The sequence below is a fragment of the Mobula birostris genome, chromosome X (assembly GCF_030028105.1).
Source record: "Mobula birostris isolate sMobBir1 chromosome X, sMobBir1.hap1, whole genome shotgun sequence".
NCBI classification, from domain to species: Eukaryota; Metazoa; Chordata; class Chondrichthyes; order Myliobatiformes; family Myliobatidae; genus Mobula; species Mobula birostris.
In genome coordinates, this window is record NC_092402.1 from 9562370 (window position 1) to 9587086 (window position 24717).

Here is a 24717-nt window from a genome sequence, read left to right on the forward strand (position 1 = left end):
GAGAAACTCGAAGATAAAGTCCTGGGAAACGCGCACACGCTCTCGGGACGCACATACAATTGAATTCCCCCCTTTAAAAAAGGAGCGCCCAGCCAGCCACCAACCGCTGTCGTGGGTTTTCACTAGGAGCACTCGTCTCCCCGAGGACCGAGCAAACACGCAACGCTAACCTTCCAGAAGTCTCCGGATGTCCTCGGGAATGGCCATTGTTCAGTCTGGTCCCTGGTGCCGGCTCCGGTCGCGAAAACGCCCGCCGGGGGTTGACAGTGACACAGCGGCGGAGCAAGATGGACAGTTATACACGGTGAGGATGTGGTCGAACCCTCACACGTATCCCCGCTGGAGATTAGTTTAGAAATGCGTGTTTTTATTTTATATCTCTCTCCCCGAATGCACAGAGGCTCCGGTTTGTCGCAGGTGCATCTGCAGATACTTCAGCCAATGTGCACGTTGATACGGCCGGAATTGACAGACGTAACTTCACCCGCTCTCCGCTCAGTGATACCTCCTTAAAGGGACAGGATCCTCGTGAGAAACGCACGTCATGGAGTCACAGAGCGCGACAGCACGGAAACAGGCCCTTCGGCCCGTCCGCATTATTCCGCCTCGTCCCGCCGACCTGCACCCCCTCCCGTCCGTGTCCCTACCCAATTGTCTCCTAGATGCCGAAATCGAACCCGCAGCTCTTTCCACGCTTTCACCCCCCCCCCCGAGTGAAGAAGTTGCCCCTCATCTTCCACCTTTCACTCTTAACACATGATTTCCAAACTTATGCAGATGTATGTAGGGCAAATGCCGGGAGGAGTTTGTTGTTCCACTGAGGTTGGGTCTAGTGTAATTTTATATACTGGCATCAAGAGAAAAGGACACTACTGCCATCAGGAAGGAGGTACTGCGGCCCCAGGACCCACACCACCGGGTTCAGGAACAGTTATTACCCCTCAACCATCAGGAAGGAGGTACAGGAGCCTCAGGACCCACAGCACCGGGTTCAGGGACAGTTATTACCCCTCAACCATCAGGAAGGAGGTACAGGAGCCTCAGGTCCCACACCACCAGGTTCAGGAACAGTTATTACCCCTCAACCATCAGGAAGGAGATACAGGAGCCTCAGGACCCACACCACCAGCTTCAGGAACAGTTATTATCCCCTCAAACATCAGAAAGGAGGTACAGGAGCCTCAGGACCCACACCACCAGCTTCAGGAACAGTTATTATCCCCTCAAACATCAGGAAGGAGGTACAGGAGCCTCAGGACCCACACCACCAGGTTCAGGAACAGTTATTACCCCTCAACCATCAGGAAGGAGGTACAGGAGCCTCAGGACCCACACCACCAGGTTCAGGATCAGTTATTACCCCTCAACCATCAGGAAGGAGGTACAGGAGCCTCAGGACCCACAGCACCAGGTTCAGGAACAGTTATTATCCCCTGAAACATCAGGCTCCTGAACCAGTATGGACAACTTCACTCCCCTCAACTCTGACCTGATTCCACAACCTACAGACTCACTTCCAATGCCTCTTCACAACTCGTGTTCTCGCGTAGTTTGTTTGTTTGTTTGTTTTATTTGCACAGTTTGTCTTCTCTTGCACATTGGTTGATTGTCAGCCTCAGTGTGTCGTTTTTCATTGATTCTATTGTGTTTCTCTATTCTTCTGTGAACGCCTGCAAGGAAATGAATCTCGAGCTTGACGACAATGACATCTACATTTTATAATGAAGCACTGATTGAATGCCCCCCCTCATGCAGAAGTGCACCAGCGGCCTTTGATAAAAGGTGGTGGGCAGGACATCAATCCCCTTCGAGGAACCCATTGTTGTTGACCTTTCTCTTCGACCACCTGCTGTAGTAGCCGGCTGGTGGCGTAGTGGAATCAGTGCCGGACTTTGGAGCGGAGGCTCCCGAGTTCAAATACAGCTTCGCCTGCTGTAGCGTTTGTGTGAAAGATTAGCCAGTGGTCTGGGACCAAGACGGTTGTGCTCTCGGACCATCAGTCCCACTCCCACCGGGGAGAAGGCGAGATGGCATCCACGCCAGGACCACCAGACTCAGGAACTGTTACTTCCCTTCCCCCAAGCAGCAAGGGTGGTCAACACCCCCACCAACTGACCCACCCCTCCACACCCCCAAACACCCACTGACCCAACCCTCCACACCCCCAATCTCTCACTGACCCACCGTCCACACCCCCAATCTCCCACTGACCCACTACCCCACCCCTCCACATCCCAATCACCCACTGACCCACCCCTCCACACCCCCAAACACCCACTGACCCACCCCTCCACAGTCCCAATCACCCACTGACCCACCCCTCCACACCCTCAATCACCCACTGACCCACCCCTCCACACACAGTCACCCACTGACCCACCCCTCCACACCCCCAATCTCCCACTGACCCACCGTCCACACCCCCAATCTCCCACTGACCCACTGACCCACCCCTCCACACACCCCCGATCACCCATTGACCCACCCCTCCACACACAGTCACCCACTGACCCACCCCTCCACAGTCCCAATCACCAACTGACCGACCCCTCCACACCCCCAAACACCCACTGACCCACCCCTCCACACCCCCAACCACCCACTGACCCACCCCTCCACACCCTAAAATCACTCACTGACCCACCACTCCACACCCCCAATCACTCACTGACCCACCCATCCACACCCCCCCAATCACCCACTGACCGACCCCTCCACACCCCCAAACACCCACTGACCCACCCCTCCACACCCCCAATCACCCACTGACCCATCCCTCCACACACCCAATCACCCACTGACCGACCCCTCCACAGTCCCCCATCACCCACTGACCCACCCATCCACACCCCCAAACACCCACTGACCCACCCCTCCAAACCCCCAATCACCCACTGACCCACCCCTCCACACCCCCAATCACCCACTGACCCACCCCTCCACACCCCAATCACCCACTGACCCACCCCTCCACACCCCCAATCACCCACTGACCCACCCCTCCACAGTCCCCCAATCACCCACTAACCCACCCCTCCACACACCCAATCACTCACTGACCCACCCCTCCACACCCCCAATCACCCACTGACCCACCCCTCCACACCCCAATCACCCACTGACTCACCCCTCCACACCCCCAATCACCCACTGACCCACCCCTCCACAGTCCCCCAATCACCCACTAACCCACCCCTCCACACCCCCCAATCACTCACTGTCCAACCCCTCCACACGCCCAAATCACCCACTGACTCATCCCTCCACACACCCAATCACCCACCAACCCACCCCTCCACACCCCCAATCACTCACTGACCCACCCCTCCACACCACTAATCACCCACTGTCCCACCTCTCCACACCCCGAACCACCCACTGACCCACCCCTCCACACACCCAATCACCCACTGACCCACCGCTCCACAACCACAATCACCCACTGACCCACCCCACCACAGTCCCAATCACCCACTGACCCACCCCTCCACACCCCCAATCACCCACTGACCCACCCCTCCACACCCTCAATCACCCACTGACCCACCCCTCCACACCCCAAAATCACCCACTGACGGGCCCTCCACTGCCCCCAATCACCCACTGACCCACCCCTCCACACCCCCAATCACCCACTGACCCACCCCAATCACTCACTGACCCACCCCTCCACACCACCAATCACCCACTGACCCACCCCTCCACACACCCCTAATCACCCAGCGACCCACCCCTCCACACCCCCAATCACCCACCAACCCACCTCTCCACACACCCAACCACCCACTGACCCACCACTCCACACCCTCAATCACCCACTGACCCACCTCTCCACAGTTCCCCAATCACCCACTGACCCACCCCTCCACACCCCCAATCACCCACTGACCCACCCCTCCACACCCCCGATCACCCACCGACCCACCCCTCCACACTCCCGATCACCCACCGACCCACCCCTCCACACCCCCGATCACCCACCGACCCACCCCTCCACACCCCCAATCACCCACTGACCCACCCCTCCACACCCCCAATCACCCACTGACCCACCCCTCCACACCCCCGATCACCCACTGACCCACCCCTCCACACTCGCAATCACCCACCGACCCACCCCTCCACACCCCCAAACACCCACTGACCCACTCCTCCACACCCCCAATCACCCACCGACCCACCCCTCCACACCCCCAATCACCCACTGACCCACCTCTCCACAGTTCCCCAATCACCCACCGACCCAGCCCTCCACACCCCCAATCACCCACTGACTCACCTCTCCACACACCCAATCACCCACTGACCCACCCCTCCACACCCCCAATCACCCACTGACCCACCCCTCCACACCCCCGATCACCCACCGACCCACCCCTCCACACCCCCAATCACCCACTGACCCACCCCTCCACACCCCCAATCACCCACCGACCCACCCCTCCACACCCCCAATCACCCACTGACCCACCCCTCCACTCCCCCAATCACCCACTGACCCACCCCTCCACACCCCCGATCACCCACTGACCCACCCCTCCACACCCGCAATCACCCACCGACCCACCCCTCCACACCCCCAAACACCCACTGACCCACTTCTCCACACCCCCAATCACCCACCGACCCACCCCTCCACACCCCCAATCACCCACTGACCCACCTCTCCACAGTTCCCCAATCACCCACCGACCCAGCCCTCCACACCCCCAATCACCCACTGACTCACCTCTCCACACACCCAATCACCCACTGACCCACCCCTCCACACCCCCAATCACCCACTGACCCACCCCTCCACACCCCCGATCACCCACCGACCCACCCCTCCACACCCCCGATCACTCACTGACCCACCCCTCCACACCCCCAAGCACCCACTGACCCACCCCTCCACACCCCCAATCACCCACTGACCCACCCCTCCACACCCCCAATCACCCACTGACCCACCCCTCCACACCCCCAATCACCCACTGACCCACCCCTCCACACCCCCTATCACCCACTGACCCACCCCTCCACACCCCCAATCACCCACCGACCCACCCCTCCACACCCCCAACCACCCACTGACCCACCCCTCCACACCCCGAATCACCCACTGACCCACCCCTCCACACCCCCAATCACCCACTGACCCACCCCTCCACACCCGGAATCACCCACTGACCCACCCCTCCACACCCCCGATCACCCACCGACCCACCCCTCCACACCCCCAATCACCCACTGACCCACCCCTCCACACCCCCAATCACCCACCGACCCACCCCTCCACACCCCCGATCACCCACTGACCCACCCCTCCACACCCGCAATCATCCACCGACCCACCCCTCCACACCCCCAATCACCCACTGACCCACCCCTCCACAGTCCCAATCACCCACCGACCCACCCGTCCAAGCCCCCAATCACCCACTGACCCACCCCTTCACACCCCCAATCACCCACTGACCCACCCCTCCACAGTCCCAATCACCCACTGACCCACCCCTCCACACCCCCAATCACCCACTGACCCACCCCTTCACACCCCCAATCACCCACTGACCCACCCCTCCACACCCCGAATCACCCACTGACCCACCACTCCACACCCCCAATCACCCACTGACCCACCCCTCCACACCCCCAATCACCCACTGACCCACCCCTCCACACCCCCTATCACCCACTGACCCACCCCTCCACACCCCCAATCACCCACCGACCCACCCCTCCACACCCCCAACCACCCACTGACCCACCCCTCCACACCCCCAATCACCCACTGACCCACCCCTCCACACCCCCAACCACCCACTGACCCACCCCTCCACACCCCCAATCACCCACTGACTCACCCCTCCACACCCCCAACCACCCACTGACCCACCCCTCCACACCCCCAATCACCCACTGACCCACCCCTCCACACCCCAATCACCCACTGACCCACCCCTCCACACACCCAATCACTCACTGACCCACCCCTCCACACCCCCAATCACCCACTGACCCACCCCTCCACACCCCCAATCACCCACCGACCCACCCCTCCACACCCCCAATAACCCACTGACCCACCCCTCCACACCCCCAATCACCCACTGTCCCACCCCTCCACAGTCCCAATCACCACTATTTTATCATTTCCTCTCTGAGTCATGTACAGACACTCCTGTGCCTGGCATCTCTTTATGGACACACAATCAACCTATATAAATAATACATTATGAACAGTTGTGTGCGACGACCCTAGGCACACAGACTCTATGTAGCTAAGGAGCCTGAGACTTGGCACAGAGTTGTAGTAACTTTATGTATTGCACTGTACTGCTCCTGCAAAAAACAAAGAAATTCATGACATACATGAGCGATGGTGAACCTGATTCTGATCTGGGTCTTTATTGTCGACTGAGAGTCGGGGGTGGGTTGGAGGCAGAGGGAAATCATGGTTGGGAAAAGGCGGGGGGAGAGGGGAATCATGGTTGGGAAAAGGGGAAGGGAGAGGGGAATCATGGTTGGGAAAAGGGGAAGGGAGAGGGAAATCATGGTTGGGAAAAGGGGGAGGGAGAGGGGAATCATAGTTGGGAAAAGGGGAGGGAGAGGGGAATAATGGTTGGGAGAAGGGGAAGGGAGAGAGGAATCATGGTTGGGAAAAGGGGAAGGAAAAGGGGAATCATGGTTGGGAAAAGGGAGAGGGGAATTGTGGTTGGGAAAAGGGGGAGGGAGAGGGGAATCATGGTTGGGAAAAGGAGAAGGGAGAGGGGAATCACCGTTGGGAAAAGGGGAAGGGAGAGGGGAATCACGGTTGGGAAAAGGGGAAGGGAGAGGGGAATCATGGTTGGGAAAAGGGGAAGGGAGAGGGGAATCATGGTTGGGAAAAGGGGAAGGGAGAGGGGAATCACGGTTGGGAAAAGGGGGAGGGAGAAGGGAATCACCGTTGGGAAAAGGGGAAGGGAGAGGGGAATCACGGTTGGGAAAAGGGGAAGGGAGAGGGGAATCACGGTTGGGAAAAGGGGAAGGGAGAGGGGAATCATGGTTGGGAAAAGGGGAAGGGAGAGGGGAATCACGGTTGGGAAAAGGGGAAGGGAGAGGGGAATCATGGTTGGGAAAAGGGGAAGGGAGAGGGGAATCATGGTTGGGTAAAGGGGGAGGGAGAGGGGAATCACGGTTGGGAAAAGGGGAAGGGAGAGGGGAATCACAGTTGGGAAAAGGGGAAGGGAGAGGGGAATCATGGTTGGGAAAAGGGGAAGGGAGAGGGGAATCACAGTTGGGAAAAGGGGAAGGGAGAGGGGAATCATGGTTGGGAAAAGGGGGAGGGAGGGGGGAATCATGGTTAGGAAAAGGGGAGGGAGAGGTAAGGGAAAGCATCACTTTATGGACATACAATGAATCTGTGTATATAAGCTATATTTTTGTATTTATTTTTATTGTAGTTTACTTTGATTAATATTGTGTTCTTTATCTTATTGCGGTTTTTTTTAGTACTGCAGTGGATCTGGAGTAAGAAATATTTCGCTTTCCTTTACACTTGTGTACTGGAAGTGACTCTAATCAACCTCGAGTCTAAGTACTGAAACTTGTGAGTTTCATGCCCCAGGACTGCCTAAGTCTCCGTGATTGGAATGGTACAGCACAGGCAGATGCCCTCTGACCCACGATGCATGTGCCATGCACATATGCCAAGTTAATCCAATCCCTTCTGCCTGCCCATGGCCTGCATCCCTCCACCTCCTCAATCTCTTAAAGCTTCATCCCCATCAACTTCCACCACCATGCCTGGCAGCACGTCACCCTGTGTTTTAAAATAAAAATCCCTCACATCTTCTTTCATTGTTTCACCCCACCTACTCCCCTCTCACGTTTAACGCGTTGAAGTTTTATAAGGCATCAGTGAGGCCAGATTTGGAATATTCCAAATCGAATGCCAGCAAGCTCAATAAACTGATTAGAAAGGCTGGCTCTGTTATAGGAGTCAAACCGGACACACTGGAGGCTGTGGTGGAACAAAGGACCCTACGGAAAATCCTGACAATTCTGGACAATGTTTCTCACCCTCTGCATGTCACCTTGGCTGAACAGAGGAGCACTTTTACTAATAGACTAAGACAACTGTGCTGTATGAAGTCATCCTTACCCTCGGCCGTTAGGCTCTATAATCAGTTAACCTATAGCCAGGGAAGTGATGACCCCCCCCTCCTGTCAGACTGTTTGAGGTATTTTACTTCTTTTTCTCTTCTTTCTTACTTCTAATATTTGTATATCTGTGCACTTATAATGCCACTGTGACACTGTAATCTCCTTTGGGGTCAATGAAGTATCTATCTACAGTGGCATGCAAAAGTTTGGGCACCCCGGTCAAAATTTCCGTTACTGTGAATAGCTAAGCGAGTAAAAGATGACCTGATTTCCAAAAGGCATGAAGTTAAAGATGACATATTTCTTCAATATTTTAAGCAAGCAAACTTTTTTATTTCCATCTTTTACAGTTTCAAAACTAGCAAAAAAGGAAAAGTGCCCAAAGCAGAATTTTGGGCACCCTGCACGGTCAGTACTTAGTAACACCCCCTTTGGCAAGTATCACAGCTTGTAAACACTTTCTGTAGCCAGCTAAGAGTCTTTCAATTCTTGTTTGGGGGATTTTCAACTATTTTTCCTTGCAAAAGGCTTTTAGTTCTGTGAGATTCTTGGACCGTCTTGCATGCACTGCTCTTTTGAGGTCTATCCACAGATTTTCGATGATGTTTAGGTCAGGGGACTGTGAGGGCCATGGCAAAACCTTCAGCTTACACCTCCTGAGGTAGTCCATTGTGGATTTGAGGTGTGCTTAGGTTCATTATCCTGTTGTAGAAGCCATCCTCTTCATCGTCGTGTTTTTTTGACAGATGGTGTGATGTTTGCTTCCAGAATTTGCTGGTATTTAATTGAATTCATTCTTCCCTCTACCAGTGAAATGTTCCCCGTGCCACTGGCTGCAACACAAGCCCAAAGCATGATCGATCCACCCCCGTGCTTAATAGTTGGAGAGGTATTCTTTTCATGAAATACTGCACCCTTTTTTCTCCAAACATACCTTCGCTCATTGCGGCCGAAAAGTTCTATTCAAAAGGTTCAAAGGAACATCTAAACAAACCTGATGCATTTTGGAAACAAGTCCTGTGGACTGATGAAGTTAAAATAGAACTTTTCTGGGACAGCACTTCATGTAGATGACATGGGTATATTTAAAAAGGAAGTTGACATGTTGTTGATTACTGAAGGTTACAGGATCGAGAGGGATAATAAACCAGCCATGATGAAATGGTGAAGCTGGCTCAAAGGGTCAAATTGTCTAATTCTGCTCCTATATCTTATGGTCTTATATGGTCTAGGCATCCGTTAGTCTCGTGAGATCATGGACCTTGGAGGTTTCCAGGGCGCAGGCCTGGGCAAGGTTGTATGGAAGACCGGCAGTTGCCCATGCTGCAAGTCTGCCCTCTCCACGACAACAATGTTGTCCAAGGGAAGGGCATTCGGTCCCATACAGCTTGGCACCGGTGTCGTCGCAGAGCAATGTGTGATTAAGTGCCTTGCTCAAGGACACAACACGCTGCCTCAGCTGAGGCTCGAACTAGCGACCTTCAGATCACTAGACGAATGCCTTAACCACTTGGCCATGCGCCAACACAATATATGTACCCTCTAATCGAGGTAGCATCGTAGTAAATGTCTTCTGCTCCCTCTTCAGAGCCTCCACACCCTTCCTGGTTTGGGGCGGGCAGAAATGCCCGCAGTTCTCCCGGTGTGGTTCAACCAAAGTTCTATACCACTGTCCAAACGGCTGACTGGCTTGGCAATGAAGTAAAAGCCATGTCCCTTCCTTTACCGTGTCCAGGAAGGTCCGGACGGATCCCACGATCCCGCTGTGCGTCCGTGTTCCGGCCATTAACCGCGTACCTTCCCCTTGTGGTTGTCGTCTCAAAGTGCAACACCTCACCCCTGCCCAGGTTTCAACCCCATCTGCCACTTCTCCACCTGCTGAACGGCGTCCTCCAACGAGTCATAAATTCAGTCAGCAGAAACGCAGAGTTCCTCCAGCGTTTTGTGTGTGTTGCTCTGATTTCCGGCATCTGCAGGTTTCCTCCAATGTTGGCGATTGGAGCATAGAGATAAGTGCCTTTGGGCCCATCTCGTCCATGCCACATTCAGTCCAATTCAATTCGAGCTTAATTGTCACTCAACCCTACACAGATACTCATGGACACAGCCAAACAAGGCAGCGTTGCTCCGGGGCTAAGGTACTCAACATAGTACCAACAGTCACACATAGCACAAAGCACACATCGCACATACAAGAAAGCAAGCGCATGTAAGGTATCAGAAAAGTAGAGTCGCACAAAAAAATGTTAGTCCAGATCCAGATCCATGAACGCGGCAGAAGTCTGCAGTTAACCGCAATACAGCAAATACTTCGGGGGGGGGGGTGAGCTGGGCAACTCTGACTCCAGCCTGGATGCCATGCCACACCACACAAGTGGAGCACACCAGCTCCGACGCCTCTCTCCTGGCGGCTGTAAGCAGGCGACACCGCTGCTTGAAGACCAGTCCTTCCTATGACTGAGGCCACACGGCTCCCCCGCCAACCGCCAATAAATCGGCGAATCTGACTTGGAGCATTCCGCATTGACGTTGTCCAACCGGGTCGGGCCGTCACCAGAAAAGCAGCCGAGACTGTCACTTGCTGCTCGACCGCCTGCCAACTCCTCTGACGCGGGCACGGCGCGATCTGCAGCATATCCAGCTCCTTCAGTTTCTCAAGCAGGGAACAACTCACCGAGGGAGTGACCTAGGAGTTACTTTAACTCCTTAGTGTCTTGCGATCATTAAAATAAAATACGTTTCAAAAGGGCGATAACACATTCGGTTGACCCCTGTGGAAGCCACCGCGATCCGATGGAAAAAAAAACGGAATCGTTATTCTGTCCCGTGCCCTTGACCCGCATCTGGTCTTCAGCCCTCCATACCTCTCCCACCCACGCTCTCAGCCAAACTTCTCTCAAGTGTTACTATCTGAATGGTGTCAAGTTAGGAAAAGGGGAAGTACAACGAGATCTAGGTGTCCTTGTACATCAGTCACAGAAAGCAATCATGCAGGTACAGCAGGCAGTGAAGAAAGCTAATTGCACGCTGGCCTTCATAACAAGGGGAGTTGAGTATAGGAGCAGAGAGGTCCTTCTGCAGCTGTACAGGGCCCTGGTGAGACCACACCTGGAATATTGTGTACAGTTTTGGTCTCCAAATTTGAGGAAGGACATTCTTGCTATTGAGGGAGTGCAGCGTAGGTTCACGAGGTTAATGCCCGGGATGGCGGGACTGTCATATGTTGAAAGATTGGAGCGACTGGGGTTGTATACACTGGAATTTAGAAGGATGAGAGGGGATCTGATTGAAACATATAAGATTATTAAGGGATTGGACACGCTAGAGGCAGGAAACATGTTCCCGATGGTGGGGGAGTCCAGAACCAGAGGCCACAGTTTAAGAATAAGGGGTAGGCCGTTTAGAACGGAGTTGAGGAAAAACTTTTTCACACAGAGAGTTGTGGATCTGTGGAATGCTCTGCCTCAGAAGGCAGTGGAGGCCAATTCTCTGGATTCTTTCGAAAAAAGAGTTAGATAGCGCTCTTAAAGATAGCGGAGTGAAGGGTTATGGGGATAAGGCAGGAAAAGGGTACTGATTGTGGATGATCAGCCATGATCACAGTGAATGGCGGTGCTGGCTCGAAGGGCCGAATGGCCTATTCCTGCACCTATTGTCTATTGTCTATCGTTTCAATCAAGCCCCCATCCACCACTTCCGCTTGCTGCTCACTCCACCCTCCCTGAGTGAAGAAGTTCCCCTGAACTGTTGCACTTTTCACCTTTAACCCATGACCTCCGGCTCTAGCCTCACCTGACCTCGGTGGGAAGAGCCAGTCGGCATTGTCCCTCTCTCTGAGCCCCTCAGTGAAGACTTTCTTCATTTGTCTGTAGATGTAGGAAACAACCCAGCCGCGTCTCTGTCCGAATTATTTTCAGACAACACAAACAACAGAGGCGTGAAAACTGACCCCCTCGTGTCTGATGCAGAAACCACGGGTGGTGGGGGAGGGATAGGCCTGTGATGCGTTGGACAGAATCCAGTACTACCGCCGGCTCCTTGTGTTTCTGCGCGTTCGAATAGCCGTCCAGACCGTAATGCGACCGGTCAGTGGCACACCTGCAGAGAGGAGTGTTTGGTTACATGCCAGAGCCCCCTTAATCCTCTGAGGAAGTAAGGACGCAGTCGTGCCTTCCCTGTGATTGTATCGAGACAGGTCACCCAAAATGTTAACCCTTGGAATTCCTGCCGGTCCCCTCCACTGCCCGCGGAACTGGATGAAGCTTGGTTCACCACGGACATGAAATGCCAAAGAGAAAAGAAACCTTAAAAATTATGATCCCTTCTATTAGCCATTTCCGCCCTGGGAAAAAGTCTCTGGCTTTTTATACACCTTATCATCTCGTACACCTCTATCAAGTCACCTCTCATCCTCTTTCACTCCAAAGAGAAAAGTTTTGGTTCATTCAACCTCTCCTCATAAGACACGCTCTCTAATCCAGGCAGCAGAGAGGGCACAGGTTTAAGGTGCTTGGCGATAGGTACAGAGGTGATGTTCAGGGGTAGGTTTTCTATGCAGCAAGTTGCCAGTAGGTGGAATGGGCTGCCGGCAATGGTGGTGGAGGTGGATACGATTGGGTCCTTTAAGAGACCCCTGGATAGGTACATGGAGCTTAGAAAAATAGAGGGCTATGGGTATGCCGAGGTAATTTCTAAATAAGTACATGTACAGCACAGCATTGTGGGCCAAAGGGCCTTTATTGTGCTGTAGGTTTTTCTAAGTTTCTAGCATCCAGGTAAGTCTCTTCTGCACCCTCTCTAAAGCTTCCACCGTCTTTCCTATAACAAGACCATAAGATGTAGGAGCAGAATTAGGCCATTTGGCCCATCGAGTCTGCTCCACCCTTTTCACCATGACTGATCCATTTTCCCCTCTCAGCCGCCGATCTCCTGCCTTCTCCCCATAACTAATCAAGAACCTATCAACCTCTGCCTGAAACAAGGAAGTGACCAGAGATGAACACCGGACTCCAAGCGGGGTTTTATAAGCACAAAATACTCAGCAGATGCTGGGGTCAAAGCAACACTCACAACACGCTGGAGGAACTCAGCAGGTCGAGCAGCATCCGAGTGAAATGTCCATACGTGGCCTCCTCTACTGCCATGATGAGGCTAAACTCAGGTTGGAGGAGCAACACCTCATATACCGTCTAGGTAGTCTCCAGCCCCTTGGTATGAACATAGAATTCTCCAGCTTCCGGTAATTCCCTCCCCCTCCCTTCCCCTATCCCTATGTCACTCTGCCCCCTCCCCCAGCTGCCTATCACCTCCCTCATGGTTCCGCCTCCTTCTACTACCCATTGTGTTTTCCCCTATTCCTCCTTCACCTTACCTGCCTATCACCTCCCTGCCTCCCCTTCCCCACCCCTTTATCTTTCCCCTTACTGGTTTTTCACCTGGAACCTACCAGCCTTCTCCTTCCCACCCTCCCCCCACCTTCTTTATAGGGCCTCTGCCCCTTCCCTCTACAGTCCTGACGAAGGATACCGGCCCGAAACGTCGACTGATCGTTTCCACGAATGCTGCCCGACCTGCTGAGTTCCTCCAGCGTGTTGTAAGCGTGGTTTTATAGAGCTTCAACATTGCCTCACGGTTCTTGAACTCAATCCTTCAGCTATTGAAGGCCGACAAGCCATACGCCTTCTTAATAACCCCAAGCAACACGCACAAAATGCTGGAGGCAGTCAGCAGGCCAGGCAGCATCTGTGGAAAACTGTGAACGGTCAACGTTTCGCACTGAGACCCTTCTTCAGGACCAATAACCCTACCAAGTAGCAAACAAGAGAAAATCTGCTGATGCTGGAAATCCAAAGCAAAACACACACACACACACACACACACACACACACACGCTGGAGGAACTCAGCAGGCCAGGCAGCATCTGTGGAAAAAAGTGAACCATAGAAACCATAGAAAAAACTACAGTACAGAAACAGGCCTTTTGGCCCTTCTTGGCTGTGCCGAACCATTTTCTGCCTAGTCCCACTGACCTGCACATGGACCATATCCCTCCATACACCTCCCATCCATGTATCTGTCCAATTTATTCTTAAATGTTAAAAAAGAACCCGCATTAACCACCTCGTCTGGCAGCTCATTCCATACTCCCACCACTCTGTGTGTGAAGTAGCCCCCCCGCCACTAATGTTCCCTTTAAACTTTTCCCCCCTCACCCTTAACCCATGTCCTCTGGTTTTTTTCTCCCCTTGCCTCAGTGGAAAAAGCCTGCTTGCATTCACTCTATCTATACCCATCATAATTTTATATACCTCTATCAAATCTCTCCTCATTCTTCTACACTCCAGGGAATAAATTCCGAACCTATTCAACCTTTCTCTGTAACTGAGTTTCTCAAGTCCCGGCAACGTCCTTGTAAACCTTCTCTGCACTCTTTCAACCTTATTGAACAATTGATGTTCTGGGCCGAGACCCTTCTTCAGGACTAGCAACCGTATCAAGCAGCACAGCGACCTTCAGTGATCAATAGACTTGGACTCTACAATCCTCCTGTTCCTCCACGTCACTAAGAATATCTTATTGTGCCCTATTTAAGTATTTATTTTGCCCAAGATTTCTTCAGAAGTAGGTCATAGGGAAAACATGACTGAACGGATTAAGAGTCAAAGTGGAAATAGACATGATAATTTGAATGAACTGAGGCAATTAGTTGGTGACTAACAAGTTGAAAACTTGTCGGGCTGTCCTCTTCGCAAGAACAAGTTCTCAGCAGCGCTGAGATGTGAATTAAAAATACTCTGCTTAGTCTAAATATGTCCAGCGGGTGCTGGACTGTGCGTGCGTTGCACACTTCAACATCAAACTGTCTTCTACTGCATCTGTGGGAATACCTCGAAATAGAGCTGTCCCAGATGTTAAACCCATCGCCTCTCAGAAATAGTTGTGGGACGAGGAAGAGATTTTACATTCAGTAATTCTGTGGGGTGTTCGGTTACAATTTTTTTTTATGATTAGTTTTATCCAGCCTGTTAAACGTTTCTGCACTTCCGTTTGACCTCCACCCGTGCCCCCGGTCGGGTTGCTCGCGGGTCAGGTCAACTAACTGACGGCAAAGAAAAAGAAAAATATATATATATATATGTATGTGCCAGAAATAGCAATGTGATCACTGGAGAGGAAATGGAAAGCAGTAAACTTCGGCTGTGAGAAATAAAGAGAGAGAGAGAGAGAAAAGATGGCTTACTCATTGCTAAAGCAGGGAGGTGATAGAAACATAGAAAATAAGTGCAGGAGTAGGCCATTCGGCCCTTCGAGTCTACACCGCCATTCAGTATGATCATGGCTGATCATCCAACTCAGAACCCTGTACCTGCCTTCTCTCCATACCCCCTGATCCCTTCAGCCACAAGGGCCATATCTAACTCCCTCTTAAATATAGCCAATGAACTGGCCTCAACTGTTTCCTGTGGCAGGGAATTCCACAGATTCACCACTCTCTGTGTGAAGAAGTTTTTCCTCATCTCGGTCCTAAAAGGCTTCCCCTTTATCCTCAAACTGTGACCCCTCGTTCTGGACTTCCCCAACATCGGGAACAATCTTCCTGCATCTAGCCTGTCCAGTCCCTTTAGGATTTTACACGTTTCAATAAGATCCTCCCTCAATCTTCTAAATTCCAGTGGGTATAAGCCTAGTTGATCCAGTCTTTCATCATATGAAAGTCCTGCCATCCCAGGAATCAATCTGGTGAACCTTCTTTGTACTCCCTCTATGACAAGAATGTCTTTCCTCAGATTAGGGGACCAAAACTGCACACAATACTCCAGATGTGGTCTCACCAAAGCCTTGTACAACTGCAGTAGTACTCCCCTGCTCCTGTACTCGAATCCTCTTGCTATGAATGCCAGCATACCATTCGCCTTTTTCACCGCCTGCTGTACCTGCATGCCCACTTTCAATGACTGGTGTACAATGACACCCAGGTCTCGTTGAGGCTTGATTGGTGAGGCCTCACTCGGTCTGTTGCCGGTGGGTGGGCAGCTCTGGGCCCCTCAGGATGTGCTGGCGTTGGAGAGGGTTCAAAGGAGGCTTGCCAAAACGATTCCGGGACCGACGGGTATGAGGAGCGTTGGATGGCTCTGGGCCCGTAGTCACCGGAACCCGGAAGCGCGGGAGGTGGAGGGGATCTCATTGGAACCTATCGAACGTTGGAAGGCCTCGACAGAAAGGGTGTCTCCAGGACCAGAGGGCACAGCCTCAGACCAGACAGACGAGGAGGAATTTATTTAGCCAAAGAGTGGTGAAACTGTGGAATTCATTGCCACAGGCTGCTGTGGAGGCCAGGTCATTGGGTTTATTTAAGGCCGAGGTTGATAGGTTCTTGATTGGTTCGGGCATGAAGGGAAGCAGAGGGAAGACGGGAGATTGGGGCTGAGAGGGAATTGGATCAGCCGTGATGGAATGGTGGAGCAGACTCGATGGGCTGAATGGCCTAATTCTGCTCCTGTGTCTCAAGGTCCTATAGTCTGACGACTTCATATCTTTCACAATTGGACAAGAAATGGGAGAGATTCATGGAACTCAGAAGTGGAAAAGGTGGGCAGTTTCAAGTTCCTGGTGTCAAGGTCGCTGAGGACCTACCCTACTGCAAGTCAGAAAGAAGGCACGACAGCGGCCACACCTCATTCAGAGTTTGAGCTGAGTTTCCATCTCACCAAAGGCACTCGTAATTATCTACAGACCTACCATGGAGCTACCATGGAGAGCTTTCTAACTGGCTGCTTCGCCGGCTGGTATGGGGGGGGGGGGGTGCCACTGTACGGGATCGAAACGAGCTGCAGAGAGTTATAAACTCAGTCAGCTCCACCAGGGGCACCAGCCTCCCCAGTATCCAAGACATCTCAGGGACCGGTGCCTCAGAAAAGGCGGCCCCCAGCACCCAGGACGTGCCCTTTTCTCACTGTTACCATCAGGGAGGAGGTACAGGAGCCTGAAGACACACACTCAACGATTCAGGAACAGCTTCTTCTCCTCTGCCATCAGGGAGGAGGTACAGGAGCTTGAAGACACACACTCAACGATTCAGGAACAGCTTCTTCCCCTCTGCCATTAGGGAGGAGGTACAGGAGCCTGAAGACACACACTCAGAGATTCAGGAACAGCTTCTTCCCCTCTGCCATCAGGGAGGAGGTACAGGAGCCCGAAGACACACACTCAGCGATTCAGGAACAGCTTCTTCCCGTCCGCCATCCGAGTTCTGAATGGACATTGAACCCATGAACACCACCTCACTACTTTTTTTTACTGTTTTTGCACTATTTATTTAACGTTTTATATACAAGTCTTACTGTAAGTTACAGTAATCATTATGCACTGCATTGTACTGCTGCCCAACCACAAATTTCACGGCATCTGCCGGTGATGTTAAAACCCGACTCTGATCCTGAGAGAGATTCGACCCATAGGACCTGATGACATGTGTCCCGCGGTGATGGAAAGGCTGGATGCATTGGTCATCCTCTCCTGAAACTCCACGGGTCCTGGCGGACTTCTCACAGGCTGGAGCGTCATGAGCGTAGCCAGTTGAGCGATTAGAGAGAAGGAAAATGGGAAAACCACAGATCGGAGAGCCAGACGCGAGGAGGGAGAGCCAAAGTTTCAAAGTACCTCTATTTTTTGAAGTATACAGCTCTGAGACACGTTCCTCCCGCGGGCAGCCACGAAACAGAGTAACGCCAACGTTCGAGAAAACGGCCAACGACCAATGTGCGAAAAAAAAAAGCAAATTGTGCGAACGACAAAAAAAAAAGCAAGCGAACAACACGTAGAATATCAAACATCAAACCTGGAACCCGGTTGTATTTCAGTTTAGTTCAGTTCAGCGTCGTGCTGCTAGCCAATGCAGGCTCCACGAAGAGCCATTCTTCGCTGAAACGCCCCCGACCGCTCAGTAACAGCGGAAAAATAAAGAAGAAGAGTGATCGGAAATCCGCACGAACCTCAAAGTCCCCCAGAACAGGTCCTCAGCCTCGCTGGTTAATCGTCATTAAATGTTAAAATCTATTCTGAAGGAATTGTTGGCATATCAAGTCAGGTCAAGTCACTTTTTATCGTCATTTCAACCATAACTGCTGGTACGGAACACAGTAAAAATGAGACAACATTTTCCAGGACCATGGTGCTACATGAAATACAAAAACTACACTGAACTACGTAAGAAAAAACACAAAAACTACTTACTTTACTTTATACTTTATTGTTGCCAAACAATTGATACTAGAACGTACAATCATCACAGTGATATTTGACTACACTAGACTACAGACCTACCCAGGACTGCATAAAGTGCACAAAACAGTGCAGGCACTACAATAAATAATAAACAAGACAATAGGCACAGTAGAGGGCAGTAGGTTGGTGTCAGTCCAGGCTCTGGGCATTGAGGAGTCTGATGGCCTGGGGGAAGAAACTGTTACATAGTCTGGTCGTGAGAGCCCGAATGCTTCGGTGCCTTTTGCCAGATGGCAGGAGGGAGAAGAGTTTGTATGAGGGGTGCGTGGGGTCCTTCATAATGCTGTTTGCTTTGCGGATGCAGCGTGTGAAATAAATGTCTGTAATGGCGGGAAGAGAGACCCTGATGATCTTCTCAGCTGACCTCACTATCCGCTGCAGGCTCTGGCGATCCGAGAACACATCTTGCAGAACAGAAGATACCGGAACTTCAGAAGCCCCAGAGTACGTTTATTACCAACGTCTGAACATGCAGTACACGCCCCTGGGATTGGCCTTCCCCACAGACGGCCACGAAACAAAGGGACACCACGGAACTGTTCACAGAAAAAAACGTCAAGCACCTAACACGCGCGCACAAAAGAAAGAACAAATTGTGCAAACAGCGAAAAAAAAGAGTGAAAATCTCACAGAATGTAAATGATCAAAACCTCCGAGTCCTTGAAATCGGGGAGATAGAGTCGCACAGTACAGAAACAGGCCTTTCAGCCCAACTCATACGTGCTGACCAAGGTGCTGACTTGAGTTAGTCCCGTTTGCCTACATTTGGCCTGTGTCCCTTGAAACCGGGGTGTTCCCAACCCTGGACCCCTTGCTCAATAGTATTGATCCATGGTGGAGAAAAGGCTGGGAATCCCCTGCTCCAGAGCTTACAGTGTGAAAAACAAAAAAAAACATCCACTACTATTCAGGGCCCCAGACAGTCCTTCCAGGTGAGGCGACACTTCGCCTGTGAGTTGGCTGGGGTGATATACTGCGTCTGCGATGTGGCCTTTTATATATTGGCGAGACCCGACACAGACTGGGAGATCGTTTTGCTGAACATCTACGCTCTGTCCGCCAGAGAAAGCAGGATCTCCCAGTGGCTACATTCTGACATGTCTATCCACGGCCTCCTCTACTGTAAAGATGAAGCCACACTCAGGTTGGAGGAACAACACCTTATATTCCGTCTGGGTAGCCTCCAACCTGATGGCATGAACATCGACTTCTCAAACTTGCGCTAATGCCCCACCTCCCCCTCGTACCCCATCCATTATTTATTTTTATACACACATTCTTTCTCTCTCTCTCCTTTTTCTCCCTCTGTCCCTCTGACTACACCCTTTGCCCATCTTCTGGGTTCCCCCCACCCCCTTTTCCTTCTCCCCGGACCTCCTGTCCCATGATCCTCTCATATCTCTTTTGCCAATCACCTGTCCAGTTCTTGGCTCCATCCCTCCCCCTCCTGTCTTCTCCTATCATTTTGGATCTCCCCCTCCCCCTCTCACTTTCAAATCTCTTACTAGCTCTTCCTTCAGTTAGTCCTGACGAAGGGTCTCGGCCTGAAACGTCGACTGTACCTCTTCCTAGAGATGCTGCCTGACCTGCTGCGTTCACCAGCAACTTTGATGTGTATTGCTTGAATTTCCAGCGTCTGCAGAATTCCTCGTGTTTGCGTTTTATAAAAATCATCCAGAGAGCGGCAGTTCTGTGGGGGGCCTCGTTGCTGAGCGAGGTCAGACTGGCTCAAGCTGACGGGGAGGCCACAGTCACTCGCTTAACCACGCGTCGCGACAGCGGTGCGCAGAAGAGCGTCTCCGAACGCACAAAAACGCGCCGAACCTTGGGTTCTTGGAGCGGCAGAGCCACACAAGGCGCACCCGACGAAGCTGCCACTGAATGGCACCCGTCTCCGACGCCTGCAGATTGCTCCGGGTTCCAGTGGAAACCGGTCCCACAAACCCATCCACCTCTAGGTGGGAAAAACTGGAAATTCCAGTTGTGTTTGCTGCGTCGTCGTCAAAACCTGAAGCCGGCTGAGAACACCCTTTGCCTGCCCGTGAAATTTGCGGCGGCCGAGGATTGTTAAGCAAGGTTGGGCGAGCTGGGACTTCACTGACTGGATCTGGGGTAGCGGTGTGCGGGGTAACACCAGTGTAACTCTCAGCTATATTGACTCGTATATATCTAGGGGAAATCCCGCCCGGCACCCGCCTGGACGCCTCCCTGCTGGGTCGGTTGCTGTACCATTGCCATCCAAATCATTCCCAAACATCAATCATTAGCCAGAACGCACCGTACGTTTTACCAAGTACACTTTATAGATATTACTAAGTCTATGAAATTAATATAAAAGTTCGATACAGAAAAAGAAGGAACGGGGAAAAAGGCGCCAGACTTATCAAAATTTAAGTTGTTCGTGCACAAACAGTTGGAGCTCAGAAAGTTCCTCGGGACTACCCGGACCCTGTCGACTCACGGCTCGGGACCACCCGGAGTGATCGATCGGAGTCCTCCCGCACGTCCGCCGTCCTCCCCGTCTCCCGTCCGACTCCCCGCCAAAAACCCTCGTTCCCCATCATATCAGACAGCATTATCACCCCAAGAAATGATAACATGGACACCCATTGGCTAATAGCACCCGGCTGTCTGTATTAGCCCAAGCAAATGTCTAGCTAGAGATGTTCTCAGCATTTAACATAACATAGAAGCCATTTTAAATCTAACATACAAAGAAGAACACCATCCGGGGCAGGGACAGGATAGAAACCCAAGGGCCAGCTCCCTCACTCAGAAGGTGGTCCGTACACTTGAGGTTGGTACAAACTTGCAAATCCACTCGCAACATCTTTGAAGAAAAATGGACTTGGACATCTCCAAAGTTCAAAGTAGATTTATTATCAAAGTACATACTCAACCCTGAGATTGGTTGTCTTTCGGGCGTTCATGGTAAGTACAAATAAAGCACAACAGAGTCAATGAAAAAAGCACACCACGAAGGCGGGAGAACTGCCACTGTGGAAAAGGCAACCGACAGTGCAAATACAGAAAAAAATAGTAATAACCATAATAGATAAATAAGCAATAAATACTGAGAACATGAGTTCTAGAGCCTTTAAATGTGACCCCATAGGTTGTGGAAATAGATCAGTGATGGGGCAAGTGAAGTCATCCCCTCTGGTTCAGGAGCCTGATGGTTGAGGGGTAATAACTGTTCCTGAACCTGGTGGTGTGGGTCCTGAGGTTCCTGTACCTCCTTCCTGATGGTTGAGGGGTAATAACTGTTCCTGAACCTGGTGGTGTGGGTCCTGAGGCTCCTGTACCTCCTTCCTGATGGTTGAGGGGTAATAACTATTCCTGAACCTGGTAGTGTGGGACCTGAGGCTCCTGTACATCCTTCCTGATGGCTGAGGGGTAATAACTGATCCTGAACCTGGTGGTGTGGGACCTGAGGCTCCTGTACCTCCTTCCTGATGGTTGAGGGGTAATAACTCATTGAGGGGGTAATAACTCGTTGAGGGGGTAATAACTGTTCCTGAACCTGGTGGTGTGGGTCCTGAGGCTCCTGAACCTCCTACCTGATGGTTGAGGGGTAATAACTGTTCCTGAACCTGGTGAGGTGGGACCTGAGAATCCTGTACCTCCTTCCTGATGGTTGAGGGGTAATAACTGTTCCTGAACCTGGTGAGGTGGGACCTGAGGCTCCTGTACCTCCTTCCCGATGGTTGAGGGGTAATAACTGTCCCTGAACCTGGTGGTGTGGGTCCTGAGGCTCCTGTACCTCCTTCCTGATGGTTGAGGGGTAATAACAGTTCCTGAACCTGGTGGTGTGGGTCCTGAGGCTCCTGTACCTCCTTCCCGATGGTTGAGGGGTAATAACTGTTCCTGAACCTGGTGGTGAGGGTCCTGAGGCTCCTGTACCTCCTTCCTGATGGTTGAGGGGTAATAACTGTTCCTGAACCTGGCGGTGTGGGTCCCGAGGCTCCTGTACCTCCTTCCTGATGGTTGAGGGGTAATAACTGTTCCTGAACCTGGTGGGGTGGGTCCTGGGGCTCCTGTACCTCCTTCCTGATGGCAGCAGTGAGAAGAGAGCGTGTCCTGGGTGTTGGTAGACCCTGATGCTGGACGCTGCTTTCCTGCAACAGTGTTGTAGATGTGCTCAACGGTGGGGAGGGCTTTTCTTGTGGTGGGCATGGCCACCTTCATTGTTTTTTGTAGGGTTTTCCATTCAAGGGCATTGGTGTTTCCTGTACCAGGCTGTGATGCGACCAGTCAATATACTCTCCTTCGCATATCTATAGAAGTTTGTCAAAGTTTTAGATGTCATGGGCGGGAGGAGAAGATGGCGGCGCGACACAGCACGCATAGCCTCTCTGGTGAAATGATATCGTATTTGTTAAATAGGGGCCGTGCATAATTCTGATTTGATGGAGACAGCCGTGGGAAGCACGGAGGAACATCCGGAGAAATTTCTGAAATGCCCGGTTCGCTGCCGCTGTTACTGTGCGATCGAGAATCTTCCGGAAGGAAGGCCCCAAAATCCCCGGCTTTGCCTGCTGCTGGCAACCGAGGCTGAGGTCATAGCGTTCGGCAGAGATGGTGCTCGGTGCTCGGTGTCGGAGGGCTGATCAGAGCTCAAAGTTTTCGGACGACTCAGAGTCGGACTGTGGTCGAGTATGGCAGGGAGAGTTTTCTTCCTTCTCCCGTCTGCGTGAGATGTGGGACTTTCGAGAGACTTTGAACTTTTTTACCGTGCCATGGCCTGTTCTTCATCAAGTTATGGTATTGTTGCACTGTTGTAACTATACGTTATAACTATGTGTTTTTTGTTAGTTTTTCAGTCTTGGTCTGTCTTGTGTTTCTGTGATATCACACCGGAGGAATATTGTATCATTTCTTAATGCATGCATTACTAAATGACAATAAAAGAGGACTGAGCGTCCTCATGATCTAATAATCTAATCTAACTTTCGTAAACTTCTGAGAAAGTGGAGGCACTGCCGTGCTCTCTTTGTAATGGCACATAAGTACCGTGTATAGGCCAAATCCTCTGAAATGATAACTGAGGTATTTAAAGTTGCTGACCCTCTCCACCTCCGATCCCCTGACGAGGACTGGCTCAGGGACCTCTGGTTTCCTCCTCCTGAGGTCAATACTCAGCTCCTCGGTCTTGCTGACGTCGAGTGAGAGGTTGTTGTTGTGGCACCGCTCAGCCAGATTTTCAATCCCCCTCCTGTCTGCAGATTCATCTCCACCTCAGAGGGCAGTGGAGGCCAATTCTCTGGGATGCTTTCAAGAAAGGGTTAGGTAGACCTCTTAAAGATAGTGGATATGGGGAGAAGGCAGGAACGGGGTACTGTTTTGGAGGGGGGTCGTGGCTGTGACGTGACAGCACTGCCCATCTACCTGGTCGAAAGTCGCGCCATCTGCCAATCAAGGTTTGGCCCCTCCTTGCCCATCAATGCACACCTAACCACTGGCTCCTTTAATTAGCCTTGTACGTGACCTCGGGTGATTGGCCTTTGGAATCAGCTTAACCCTGCTGGCTTCCCTGTGGATCACCTGGGCTGGACTCATCAGCCTTGCTCACTGTGAAGGAAGCCATGCGTGCTTGACCCTTTCTCTTTTTTTTGCTACCTCCGAGGGACCACCCTGCTGTCGGTGAGTTGTGCATTGAATAGGGTTCGAGGTGTGGGTATCGTCCCTAATATCATAAGAGCCATGCCCGCACAGAGCCAAGGGGTGTCGGGTATCGTACTGACTTTTCCCTTGGTTGTATGTGTGTGTGTGTGCGCGCATGTACTTTGTTCCCACGTGATTTTATTAATTGTCCACGTGTGTTTTATTGCTGATCTGACTACTGTGAATTGTGTGCGTGTTGCTTCTGTTGCCATTTTTCCACGTTTGCCTTCTGTAGATAAAATCCTTTACGACCAAGACTGTGTGTCCAGAGTCCTTTGCCTTTGAGACCTATCAAATCTGTTTCTTCGCTTCCAACGGGGTACTGATTGTGGAGGACCAGCCACTTGAATATGGCGTTGGAGCTGTGCTTAGCCACAAGAATAAAGTGAGTTCGATCGAGGGAGCACACAGCCTTGCGATGCACCTACGCTGATGGTGACTGTGGACATGGCGTTGCCAATCCAAACTGACTGGGGTCCGCGAGTGAGGAAATCAAGGATCCTGTCGCACAAGAAGGGATTGACCACCCCTCTCCCAGGTCTTGGAGGCTTATTGATTATCGATTCCAGAGAATGATGGCATAGAGTGCCGGGCCGTAGTCAATGCAGAGCACCCCGATGTGCACAACTTCACAGTCCC